The sequence below is a fragment of the Aythya ferina genome (assembly GCF_964211825.1).
Source record: "Aythya ferina genome assembly, chromosome: 1".
Lineage (NCBI taxonomy): Eukaryota > Metazoa > Chordata > Aves > Anseriformes > Anatidae > Aythya > Aythya ferina.
In genome coordinates, this window is record NC_140296.1 from 175595392 (window position 1) to 175607768 (window position 12377).

Consider the following 12377-nt stretch of genomic DNA (forward strand, 5'->3'; position numbering starts at 1 on the left):
CATTTGTGAATCATGCTTGGAATTCCTAGAGTAGGCATTTCAGGGAGGAGCCAAAAGTCCTTTCACCACTCTCACCCCAAGGCTGTATTGCCTTTTAGTATGTAGGACAAACATCAAGTCAGAAATAAAATTAAGTGCACCACTTTCCAACAACATCTCCTAGGTGCTGGTGTCTAGGTGAACATTGCTCATTTACATGTATTTTCTTTTGCTGATGTAGTTCACTCATGTTCACAAACAAACATTCACTGAAGCAGCAGCTAAAAATCTGAAGTTCCCTTTGTCAAATGACCTAATCACCACCTTAGAAAAATATATTTTATTCTTCTTCCAATAATATTTTAATTTTATTTCCTAAGCAGTCATAAAAGAAGATGCCATGAAACCCATGCATCAGCATACCCTGCAGCTTACTTAATGCTGGGGATATTTTGAGTGGGGCAGCCCAGGGTTAAACTTCCTGCTGTGGATGAGACAAAGAGGGAATCCAACCCAAAGTTTCCCACATACAACATGAATGTCCAGTGCTGGGATTTAGGGCACAGGAGGGAGGAACAACCTTAATACCAGCTTCTCATGATTACCTCATTCCTCTTGTGAATCTGGCCCTTGAGGTTCTTTTTACAGTGTCCTAAAGTGAAACTGAATGATTCAAGGTGAATTAAATGTTGCAAGTGGTCCAGAACTGCCTTTTTTTCATTGAAAACATTGAAAAGACTTGGCAGGGGAAGCAGTCGACCTCAACACATTCAAAAAAATGGAAGAATGGTCAATGAACAGGAAATATCCTTATTCACTCTGCCTGCTCCCAAACAACCAGCTGGAGCTGACATGTGCAGCCAGCCATCCTTACTGGTAGTGCAATGGCTCGTGAATGGACAAAATAAATATTTAATATCATTCACAAGCACTGTAGACATGTGAGGAGGCTGAGCCTGAGCCCAGAAGTCAGAGTTGTGAATTCAGTTCCCAGCTGGGCCACATGATTTCTGTGCATTCTAGGTGAGTTGTTTACGCCCTGGATGTGCAGATGCAAATTCTTGCATGTCTCTCTACTTCTGTGGACTGGTTATACCAGATGGGGATCTGGGCCCTGGCACCTCCTGCCCCTCAGTGTAACAGGGGGACTAATGTTTCCCTAGACCTTGAGCAGCTTGTACTACTGATAGTCACTAATGTCTCATGGGTGCCTACTGTGGTAGTCTCATAAAGACCCAAAAATACAGAACAATTAAAACTAATAACAAGGAAACACATTAAACAGCAATTTCTTGTATACTACATAGCAATTTGTTGTATACTATATAACACTAGGATCATGGGCTTTTAAAATCTTTAAATACAGGGCGTCGTCCCCTTTTCATTCACTTGATGTCTCCTCCCTAAGGGAAGCTCCTGGTGTGTGTGGCAGATCAATAGTTCATATATTCCTTGTTCTGTGAAGTTACATTTTTTTTAAATGAGGCTGTGACTTTTTGCTTCAAAGGTTATAAAGAAGACAACTGAACCCAGACTACTTAGGAATATAGTGTAGCTGGTCAGAATTTCTCACCATATATTAACTATGAAATGTACTTGAAAATTGAGAATTTAATTAAAAAGTCAGTGTTCTTACCTGACATAGCTGAAGGGTCACTGAGCATCACAAGAATGCAAATGAATTCTGGACTGCATTAGTATTGGCTAACAAGCCACAGAAGATTATAATTTCTCACTTAAAGGCAAAGAGCTGAATAGGAAATGCAGTGTTTCTTAGCCCAAGATCATCAGATCTGTTTTTCTACTTTTGTGGTTCCATACTTGTATCTGCCATGGGGAAGAATCCAGAAGGGATGAGCAGGCTCTCAGTCATTGCTTAACTACTTTGGTTTTCATAAAAGTATGAAGCAGAAGTATTGTTTTCCACTGCATTTCACAGCTTTTGCATGTTAAATGCCTTCAGATTCTTGCAGAAAGCTAAACCTGGTGTGCAAGCTGCAGCAGGTAAACAAAGTATATCTTAATGAACAGCCAAGTAATAACAGGAGGGAACTTTTTAACGTAGCTTTACTTTCATTACTCATTCTAAACACCATGACTGCTCCCATAGCCTTTAAGCCCTGAAAAAAAAAAAAAAAGTCCCTGTGATTCCTGATGTAACACAGCTAAAAGACATGGAGACAAAAACCTGACCCTAATTTCGTGCAGCTGAGTCACAAGCCTTTACAGAAATAGTTGCCTAATTATTTTTAATCATTTGTTATTTTTGTAAGAGAAAAAAAGAAAATGTTCAAGCATTACATCTAATTAGACAAGATGTTTGGTTTGGAGAATATACCCAGCAGGGTGGCACCATGGAGATAAATCAAGCTGGTGACTGCTCATGAGTGGTGTTCCTCAGGGTTTGGTGTTGGGGCCCATCCTTGTTCATATCTTTATTGATGACTTGGTTGAGGGAATTGAGTGCACCCTCAGTAAGTCTGCAGATGACACCAAGTGTGGGTAGGAAGACTCTGCAGAAGGACCTGGACAGGATGGGATGATGGGCAGAGGCCAATGGGATGCGGTTCAACATGTCTAAGTGCCGGGTCCTGCACTTTGGCCACAACATGCAGTGCTAGAGGCTTGGGGCAGAGTGGCTGGAAAGCTGTGCAGAGGAAAAGGATCTGGGGGTGTTGGTTGACACTCACCTGAACATGAGTCGGCAGTGTGCCCAGGTGGCCAAGAAGGCCAACAGCATCCTGGCTTGTATCAGGAATAGTGTAGCCAGCAGGACCAGGGAGGTTATCATGCCCCTGCACTCTGCTCTGGTGAGGCCACACCTTGAGTGCTGTGTTCAGTTTTGGGCCCCTCACTACAAGAAGGACATCAAGGCCCTGGAGCATACCCAGAGAAGGGCTCCAAAGCTGGTGAAGGGCCTGGAACACAAGTCCTGTGAGGAGCAGCTGAGGGAACTGGAGTTTTTTAGTCTGGAGAAGGGGAGGCTCAGGACAGACGTTATTTCTCTCTACAGCTACCTGAAAGGAGCTGGGGGTCAGCCTCTTCTTGCAGGTAATCAGTGATAGGACTAGAGGCAGTGGCCTCAAGTTGTGCCAGGGGAGGTTCAGGTTGGAAATGAGGAGACATTTCTTCTCAGAAAGAGCAGTCAAGCACTGGGACGGGTTGCCCAGGGAGGTGATGGAGTCACTGTCCCTGGGGGTGTTCAAGGAAAGATTTGACATGGTGCTTAGGGACAAAGTTTAGTGGGTGACATTGGTAGCTGGGCAGCTCTTGGACCAGATGATCTTGGAGATTTTTTCCAACCTTAATGATTCTATGATTTAGTAAGAACACCATCCCTTCTGGCAGTGGGATGTCAGACTCAGGGCTCCTGGTTCTACCTGATGTTTAAACACTGCCCAGAACATTTTAGGATCTCAAAATAAGATGTGACAAGTTGTAGCAAGTAAGCAAAGAGGGCTTGAAGTGGGTAAGCAGGGAAAAGGAAGGTCAGTGTGGTTTTGCTTAGTGTGAATTAGGCACATGGTCTTTTAAGAAAAGAAGCGAGGAAGGAACCCTTATGATATCAGCAAGCACCTTCCATCAGCTGGCAGTTTGTCGTAGTAAGAAGTCTTGAAAACTCACCTGGAGGAATCCTTCTATTTATTCAGGCAACTAAGAACAAGTAGGATGTTCAATAGAAAATAATTCTCACACAGAAATTGCAAGACTCCAGATTTCTGCGTTCAGAAAGAATGAGATGAATGACTTGATAAAATTCTTACCAAGTTACTCACAAAACCCGGTATTTACAAAATAACAGTCAGCTCCAAGTTTTTTAACTCAAAGACGTTGTCTGGAAAACAAGCATACAAAAAGAGGAGATACTATATCCAATAACTTGCTTTGCAATAAACCAGGGGCTACATATTCCATTTGAAATTGCTTTGTTTCTTAGGGTTTCTCGCAGGGTCATTTGCAATGTCACACTATCCCTTCATATGTTTCAACACAATATTTCTTCTTTCTAAATCAGCTACATATTTCTCTTCTAAGCCTTCATTTTAAGCATAGTAAAATCACTGGCCTAACAGTAAAGGAAAATATGAGGTAACTGATATAAGTTCTCTGAGGTTGCAAATCATGTGAAACAACAGCTTTGCTATATGTAACCTGCTATCATTCATCTTGATGTGATATTAACAATGGCATATTAATTAGGAGCATAACGCTACTTCATACATCAAAATTTTAATCTATTTCACAGGTCATTTCTGTAAAATCATCACCAGCTGATGACTACAGCAGCAGATGTTATGAAGAGATTCAACAGGCAGCTTGCTGCTGTCACTGTGGATTTCAAGCATTCTTTGCTAAAATATAGATTACTGATCAGAAGGAGAATATTCAGTTTTTACACTGAAGGACTCAGCTGCCCTCTATTCCCAAGAATCACATCCTCTTTCATATCTTTGTGTCTCTCAGCCTCCTGGTTCTTCCAGGATTGTTTTCTCGTGACATATGCAGTACAAAGCTGAATGATACCAGACTAGCCAGCTGACCAACAACTAATTTAGCACCGATTACATTGTTCCACGTGATGGCATATTTTTCACTCCTATACAGTTAGTGTTAGCTGGCTCTGGGTTATTTGCTGACTCATTATGATCTATTTCTTAATATGCAATGTAAATGCATGCATTGTATTGTGCAGCAGTGAATAAGTCAAGCTGACCTATATATATCAGAGCATCCATATTATGGTCTTAACACAGGAGCCAGATATCTAGTACTACATACAAATGGACCAAAGATTTTATGGTGTGGGTTTGTAGGGTTTTATGTTTGTTTTGTTTGTTTGTATTTTCTGCCTACGTTAAGGTCTTAATACTTAATACTACTTAAAACAATAAGCATCTGATAGAATTTACAAAAGGTCCTTGTGGAGTTGGTGGGCTATTGTGTACTGTTTAGACAGCATAAAGCCCACAAGGGTATGTCTGTAGAATCTGAAGTTGCTTGAATACCTTTAAAAATCTGGAAACCTCAACACTGGAAGGTGCATCTCTGAAGATGTGCATTTCATGAGATGCTTGTCATCAAAGTCAAAGAGCCATAAACTGCAAAAGGTGGAATCTGGTGGCAGCAAGCATTTGGGGACAGGGAAGGAAGTAATTGGAGGCCAGTAGGGTGAAATAGCACCTAACAAGCTACTAGTGTCTTCCTAGATTCAGAAGCCCATTGTGAAAAGCCTCTGAGTAGGAAAAAGAGCAGGAGCAGGAAGAATGGAAGCAAAGAATTACTCTGTTTGGCAGATTCTTCCGTCACGTCAGAAATTGGACAGCTGACTGTAATGAACAATGCCAGCAATTTCTTTGAGCCTGTGACTTTTCCAAACACAGTGACTGTGCAAAGGGACCAGCCATGCTTCTGTGTGATGTGCACTTAACAGGAACTCGGGTGAAGAGGGCATAAATACATCTGAATGACCATGGCTGGCATGTACAGTAGGGAAACCGAGGTCTGCGTAGCTTAGAGGCTTTGCCTTCATCAATCTGAAGTTGCTAACCCTTCTCTAAACAAAACTGTGTTGTAGCTTTTACAAATGGATTTCTCTGCTTTCCCATGCTCTGCCATGAGTGGAAAAAAGGATGGGAGTTCAGTTCCAAGCTAAGCATTTTTTCTGGCTTAGCTCGTTCTTGACTAAGATGAGCACAAATGAGCAAGGAGATAAATCACATCACACAGCTGATTCTCAATAACTGAAGCAGAGGGCACATAAATGGGTAAATAAATAAAATCTGAAAATACAGCAGGATCCATTTATAAAAACGTAGGCCTCATTTGCACAAAGTTCATTCCTTACTTTTATATATAAATTGCAGTGGAATGTCTTAAATATTTTCCATGGCTATTTATCTTACATTATTTTCATGGATCTAACCTCTTTTCCCCTCTCTGAGCCATTGTGGCTGGAAAGCCCAGCTGGGATGCAGCTGTGTACTGTCCAGCTCTGGTGAACTATAAACGTTTTCCTTAGTGCTAATGTTGTGACACTGCCTGCTGCTTTGGTTTCTTGAATGCTGGTGGTTAAAAGGCAGATCTGAAATCCTGGAAAATGTTCTTCTGAGTCGAACATTGCTCTCCTGCCTTTGTATCAGCAGTTTCTAATTAAACAGCACCATACCAGAGGAGCTGAAGATCATTAAAGGTGCACTCAGGGTGTCCGAAAGTAGTAACACAATGCAGGTGTTGTTCCTTCAGTGCCTTTCCAAAATGGACTGGTCAGTCCCCTCATTGATTAGTAATTGCACTAAATGTCTTATAAAGTCTGACCCTAACACTGCTAATACCTTCGGTCAGCCAAATAAATTCCTTCAAACTTTCACAGTGGAAAAAACCTTCTATTTTATGATTTTATAACCCTGTCATTAGAAATCTTTGAAACAGCATTCCACCCCCAGGTTGCGTTCTGTGGTTATGAACTTCATTTGATCACTGCCCCATCTATTTGACATTAACTGCTACAATTTACAACTGCTCTGGCTTTCTACCTATTATTGTCGTACCTCTGCAAGTGCAAAAAACTGCTGCCCAGGGGAAGTCTGAAAGAATGCAATGTCTTGTTAAAACCTGAAAGGGCAAGGGGGATGGGGGGGAAGAACCTCCTAGAAGAGAAAACCGAAGGTTTGATAATGAATAATGCTTCAGTCTCTGCTGTGAACACGGGTGACCTGGCATGTAGACCACAGCAAAGTAGTGAATAATTCACTGAGAGAGTCATAGACCTCCTGGTAGACCACAGCATTGCTTTGTCTCACAAATATGTTCTCCCACAGAACAGGGCTCGACAGGATGTTTCAGTCTACAAATGTTTAAACAAAAGGCGGGTCTGACAGGGTATGCAAGGGGAGTACTGTACATTCGAGGGAGCCAGTCTGCATGACTATTTTTCCATTAGCAGTTGATTGATAATTCCGTAGGCATTGAGCATGAGGGCAATGGAGAGAAGAATGGCTTCGACGGAGCTGAGGCACACAGCTCACGTCCGATTGCTAACCCACACAAGACACCAGTTCTCTCCTCAGAAAGGGACATTTTGGCAGCTTTAATTGCTGGAGCTGAAACCATAGGAGCATGGACAGTTTGAGCAGCAGCTGGGATCCAGGCTGATTTCCTGACCTTTGTGCTCATACAAGGAAAAGCCTGCAAAACAGCCACTGGGGCTGGAACATGGTCCCAGTTTCCATATGAGCTGGTTTGTGGGTTTCTCAGCCTGACAGACAAACCTGAAGCCAGGCTGTTTCTGCCTCGGTTTGCAAAGGCAAAGAGACACAAGTGACTGAACACTACTTAGGCCCTACCTCCTGCCTCTGAGCCCAGCACTGTGAATCCAAGCCTGGGCCATGCTGGGGAGGGGAGAAGAGTGCAAAACCCCCAAGATCCCAGTTATGATACCGGTTTCAGTTGTGTTTATGAAGAAAGGTACCAGACACTTCTTGTTAACTTGAATATCATACTGTTTATAGAAGCTTTTTGTCATTTCTCTGTTGCTTTTCCATCTTTGTAGCCAGAAATATTTTGATGCTAATCTCATGGCCTATCTGAAATTTAAATTGTTTGGTCTGATAGGGCTTCTGAGTAAGACACGTCTATATCCAGATCCTTTCATGTTACCTTACTCACACTAAAAAATATCTTCTGATTACATTGTGGCTGTTTCCAGCATATAAAATAGCTAATGTCTAGCCTGTGCCTTTCTTTTCTAATCCCAGATGAGCTGAACTATTCTATAAATTACACAAGTACCAAGCAATTATTCCTAAGTTATTCCTTCTGACTATGTTCCCTGTTGGACACCTTCAATAGATCTTTTTCTAGCATACCAGACAGTGCTTTGTCCTCTCACGTGGTGAAGGATAAGTCTGAAGTGCCAGCTCCTGTAACAGGAAGAGGATGCTGAGATAGAAGAATCTAGTTTGGGACTGTGTCCTTTAGGCATGGGGCAAAGGACATGAGTTCTGCCCATGACATGGCAACAGCTGCGTCTGGCTCAGGAGACCACCAGGCAGAAGTAAGGCTTCAGGCTGGCACCATGCTTCAGAAGAAAGCAGAATACAACCCCAGTGTATGGAAAGAGGAGGCAGGAACCAAGCATGTCCCCTTCCCTGCCAGCACTTTTTCCTCAGCACCATGGCTCCTGGGTGATGCTCACTATGACTCAGTTCCAGTCAGCATCACACTCTAGGAAAAAAAAAAAAAAAAAAAAAAAAAAAAGAGGCCTTGCTATTGTGCTTCTGTGTCAAAAAGCATTTCAGCTTTTTCACTTGCAGGTCATTGATCAGTAAGAGTGGGACAATTTGTTCTGAAAATGGCCTTTCCAGTAAATACAGGTTCTGCACAGCCTACACTGCCTGAAATACTCACAGTAACCTAGTTTTATAGCTAACCAGAGCATTATTTTAACTGTTTTCCAAATGGGTAATGTTCTTGATTTTCACTGCATACTGCAAATCTAGCTAATAATTTCATTTAAAAAATGAAGCCATTTTGATTTAAGTGACTGCACAAAGGTGGTTACTCCACCTTTTTTAACGGTGCTTTTAGCTCAGATCAGACTGGTTCTTCTCAGACAGTAAAAACATAAATGCTTTTTAATATCTGGTATTTTTATTCCAGATTCTTGGAATGATTTAGCCATCTTTTTGGTGATTTAAAAGGGATTTTAGAATCTACACGCAATATTTACAAGCTTCTACTGTAATCTTATTATTTTTCCAACCATCGACATCACATGGTCTCCTGCAAATTGGCTCGTGGAACACCACTTTCTCAGTATCTTTCCTATTATTTCCATCTCTTACATACCCTCAAGCTGAGAGGAAACTTTGAAGGCACACAGTTAAAGAATCTTTGTTTATTATTTGGAAAAGCTTCGATGTATTTCCTTTGGCCAGATTTTATTCACTATGACTGGAGAGCTAAATGTTCCTGTTCTTTTTAGTAAATAACCTTTCAAATACAATTTTCTAACCCATAGCGGATAGTAGCAGATAACACTGCTATTGATATCAAATGAGCTTTCATATTTTCCCAATCATTGGGTGCCTGGCAACTTCTACAATAATTTTTATTTTTTTTTCCTGAGAACAGACTTTCTTATTGTTCAGCTTCCAAAAGCAAGGCTCACAGGCTGGATCCCGCTGCTCGCTGTCTCCTGTTTTCCTGCCTTCTCAAGGGGTCTGGTTTGGCTCCCAGCTCCCACTGAAATCCAGGGGAACCAGGAGCACTCTCGGAGGTCACTCAGAGCCCTCACAGGGCTGAGTCTGTAATTTTCAAGGACTACTTCAACAGCCTGTACAAAGTAGAGCTGTGATCCCATTTTAAGTGGAGAAGCTTGGAGAGCCATTGCACAACACCTCCTGCAGATGTTAATAGGTGTCCTACCACCTTCAACAGAGCCTGTTACCAATGCGGTAAATCTCCAGCGGGTACTGCACTAAGCAATTTTAGATCTGCTTCTTTATCAAGGTGTTGCCCCTGCTGTGCAGGCACCACTCTATTACTGACGTGTTAATGGGACTTCATCTACTGACAGTGTGGATCAGGCTGTTCCCATGGTGCACACCAAGAGGTGCTCTCCTTCTCCAGCTACCCTTCAGAAACCAGACTGACAGAATCTACCCCCCTGCCCTGAAAAAATAGCACGTTGTTCTGAAAGTCAAAATGCAAATAATTCGTGAATTTAGTAAACATCTCTACGAGAGGAGAAAAATGGTAGGCAGAATTCGAGCCTGCTATTTTTACCCATGTGCCTAGCTGATTGCATGTCATTCTTCTCACACAGAACTAAATATCTTAAATGCAAATAGCCAGAGGTTGTTGTACATTTTTTGCCCTTTCCACAGCTGTTCATTACAGAGCTCAATAGCAGCTGACAGCAGGTGAATATGTGGATGATAGGCCATGGATATATTCTGTTAACTAGAATGAATAAACCATTAAATGATCTTATTCCTTGATATGCCTGAATGCAAGCTGCATCTACAAGCAAAGCAACATTAAATTCTGTATAGTAAATCCCTCTTGTATTTTGCAGCACATCATTCATGCAAATTTTATGCTATAATCTTTTGAGCAATTATACCCTCCGTTTATTTTTAATGATATAGAGTATCCTTTTGCTTTTAGTTCTAGACAATTGAAACAAGAGTGTATGAACCTGGAATATGAGACTACTTATATCTGCCTCATTTTGAAACACTATTTGGTGTTTTATATAAGTTGTTTGAGCTGGGTAGCAAAGAATAACAGAGTACCTTCCTTTTTTGAGAATCAGTATCTTTGAAATTCTCTAATACACTAATTTAAATGTATGTCTGTGTGACATGGCTATTATAGGAACTGAAAACCATTTGAAGAGTACCATTTCAGAGATGATGTTTATTGCATGTATGAAATATGTACATGTACAAAATTTACATTAAAATTGCAAATTTTAAGCAACAGGAATGAAAAGATTAAAGAAATCATAAATACATAAGACATTATCTCCAAAAAATAACCACAATATATCTGACTACTGTATGATATGGGAATCTGAAAATCTGATTCTTGAAGATGCCTTTCTTGAATTTACAGCATACTATTTTCCACAGAAAGCACTACTTCAGTTGTAGTTCCGGTCTCTCTATTTGCTCAAAAAAGAGACACATTTCCCAGTATTTCCACATGTAGGACCTCCAACACTTTTCCATGGCACACTGTCATACAAGCATGACCCTCTGCCAGCCCAAAAGGATTTTAGAATCCTTTAGGGGATTCATTCAGGTTGGAAAAGACCAGTAAGATCATCTAGTCCAACCTTTAAACTAATACTAGTAGAGTTTTGGGCCTGGTCCATGTGAATGTGGATTTTTGGAAGTCCAAGCAGATCAGGGCATCCCTCTGTATGCCCTGGAGGAATTAAGAGGGAGAAGTGTAGGACTAAGGAGGGTTGGCAACTCCACCTGAGGCCTGGTGTCTCTGCACAGCCAGTGCTCTACCTCCAGACATGGAAGTCAGTGTGAATATATTGCCCTCTAATTCAATACAGCTCAGATACAGCAAGTTTTACTAAAGCGGCCAGAGAGCATTGAAAAGGTAACTATCCCTGCCTTGAGGGGCTATTGTGGCTTATTGCTCACTCTCCCTTCTCACCTTGTTTGTGCAGCAGAGATTTTTGCCTGGACTCCAAAACCTGAGGAGAAGCCCTGCCACCCTTGCAGAAAACAGTGCGGTGCTGCTCACTTTGGGAGCTGCAGGAGAAGACATCCGTCTTGGATTAGTAACGCCTGCCTCTGTGGAACTTGCATGAACATTGTGGAAAACAGGATGAGCAGCAAAAGTGAGCAATTCCAGTAGCACTGAAGGCCAGCTGAGCAGAGGGTATTTGACATAATTAGGAGATTTCAAACTCCTTCCTTTCATGCAGGCAGAAGTCAGCGTGAGTATTTTTTCCTTTAATTTAGCAAGGCTCAGATACAGTAAGTTTTACTAAAATCTGGGCCTATGAATCACAAGCTCTAGTAAACCAGAGATATCTTATCCCACTGGCCCACATGAAAGCTAGACTCCAAATCTCCATAGCCCGCTGTTATTATATTTTGTGTGGAATTAGGTTGCATTGTACAGCTGGCCTAATACTGTTTCTTTGCAGCCAACCGTGGACCAAGAAGCATGAGAGAGAGATTTAGTTAATTTTAATCCTTTGTTTTCTGCCAGCTTCTGGAAAGATACTGTGTGCTCTATATTTGGAGTTTTCTTTCTTTAGAAAATTCTTCTGTTACCAGCTTCCAGGGAGCCCTTTTTTTCCAGTCATACTGCTGCAGTTTGGCTTAGGCCATGATTTTGATCTCGTGTGCTTCAAAGGACAGCTGTGCCATTTCTTTTTAACGATTGAAAGCCATGAAAAAGTTCTCGATGGTTATCTGTGGAATTGTCACAGGTTTAAAGGAGTGTTTTTTGCTATTAGCAGAATTAAAGAAGTCTGTCAGCAGAAGCATTTAAAATACAGTGATAACAAGATCTGAACATAAAGAGCATAAAGGAAAAGTAACTTGTAGGTTACGAAAACATAAACTAGATATGATTTATATATTAAAACAGACTTTAGTAATGTACAGAGAAGTTGCGTTATAATGAAAAACAGGCACAAAACCATCTAGCTATATACAATAGTATAGATTTGTGCATGTAAGGGCTATCATAAAAAATGAACATTGAACCAAACCCAGTTAAACAGACCAGAAAACAAAGAGCAGCCCTGTCAGCGTACCAAGTTTCAGTAAGATTAATCTGTGTTGCAAGTGTTGTTCCCAATGTATCTCTCTGCACTCATTCATCATCTCCCTCCATGAAGCCAACACGAGCTTGCGGCC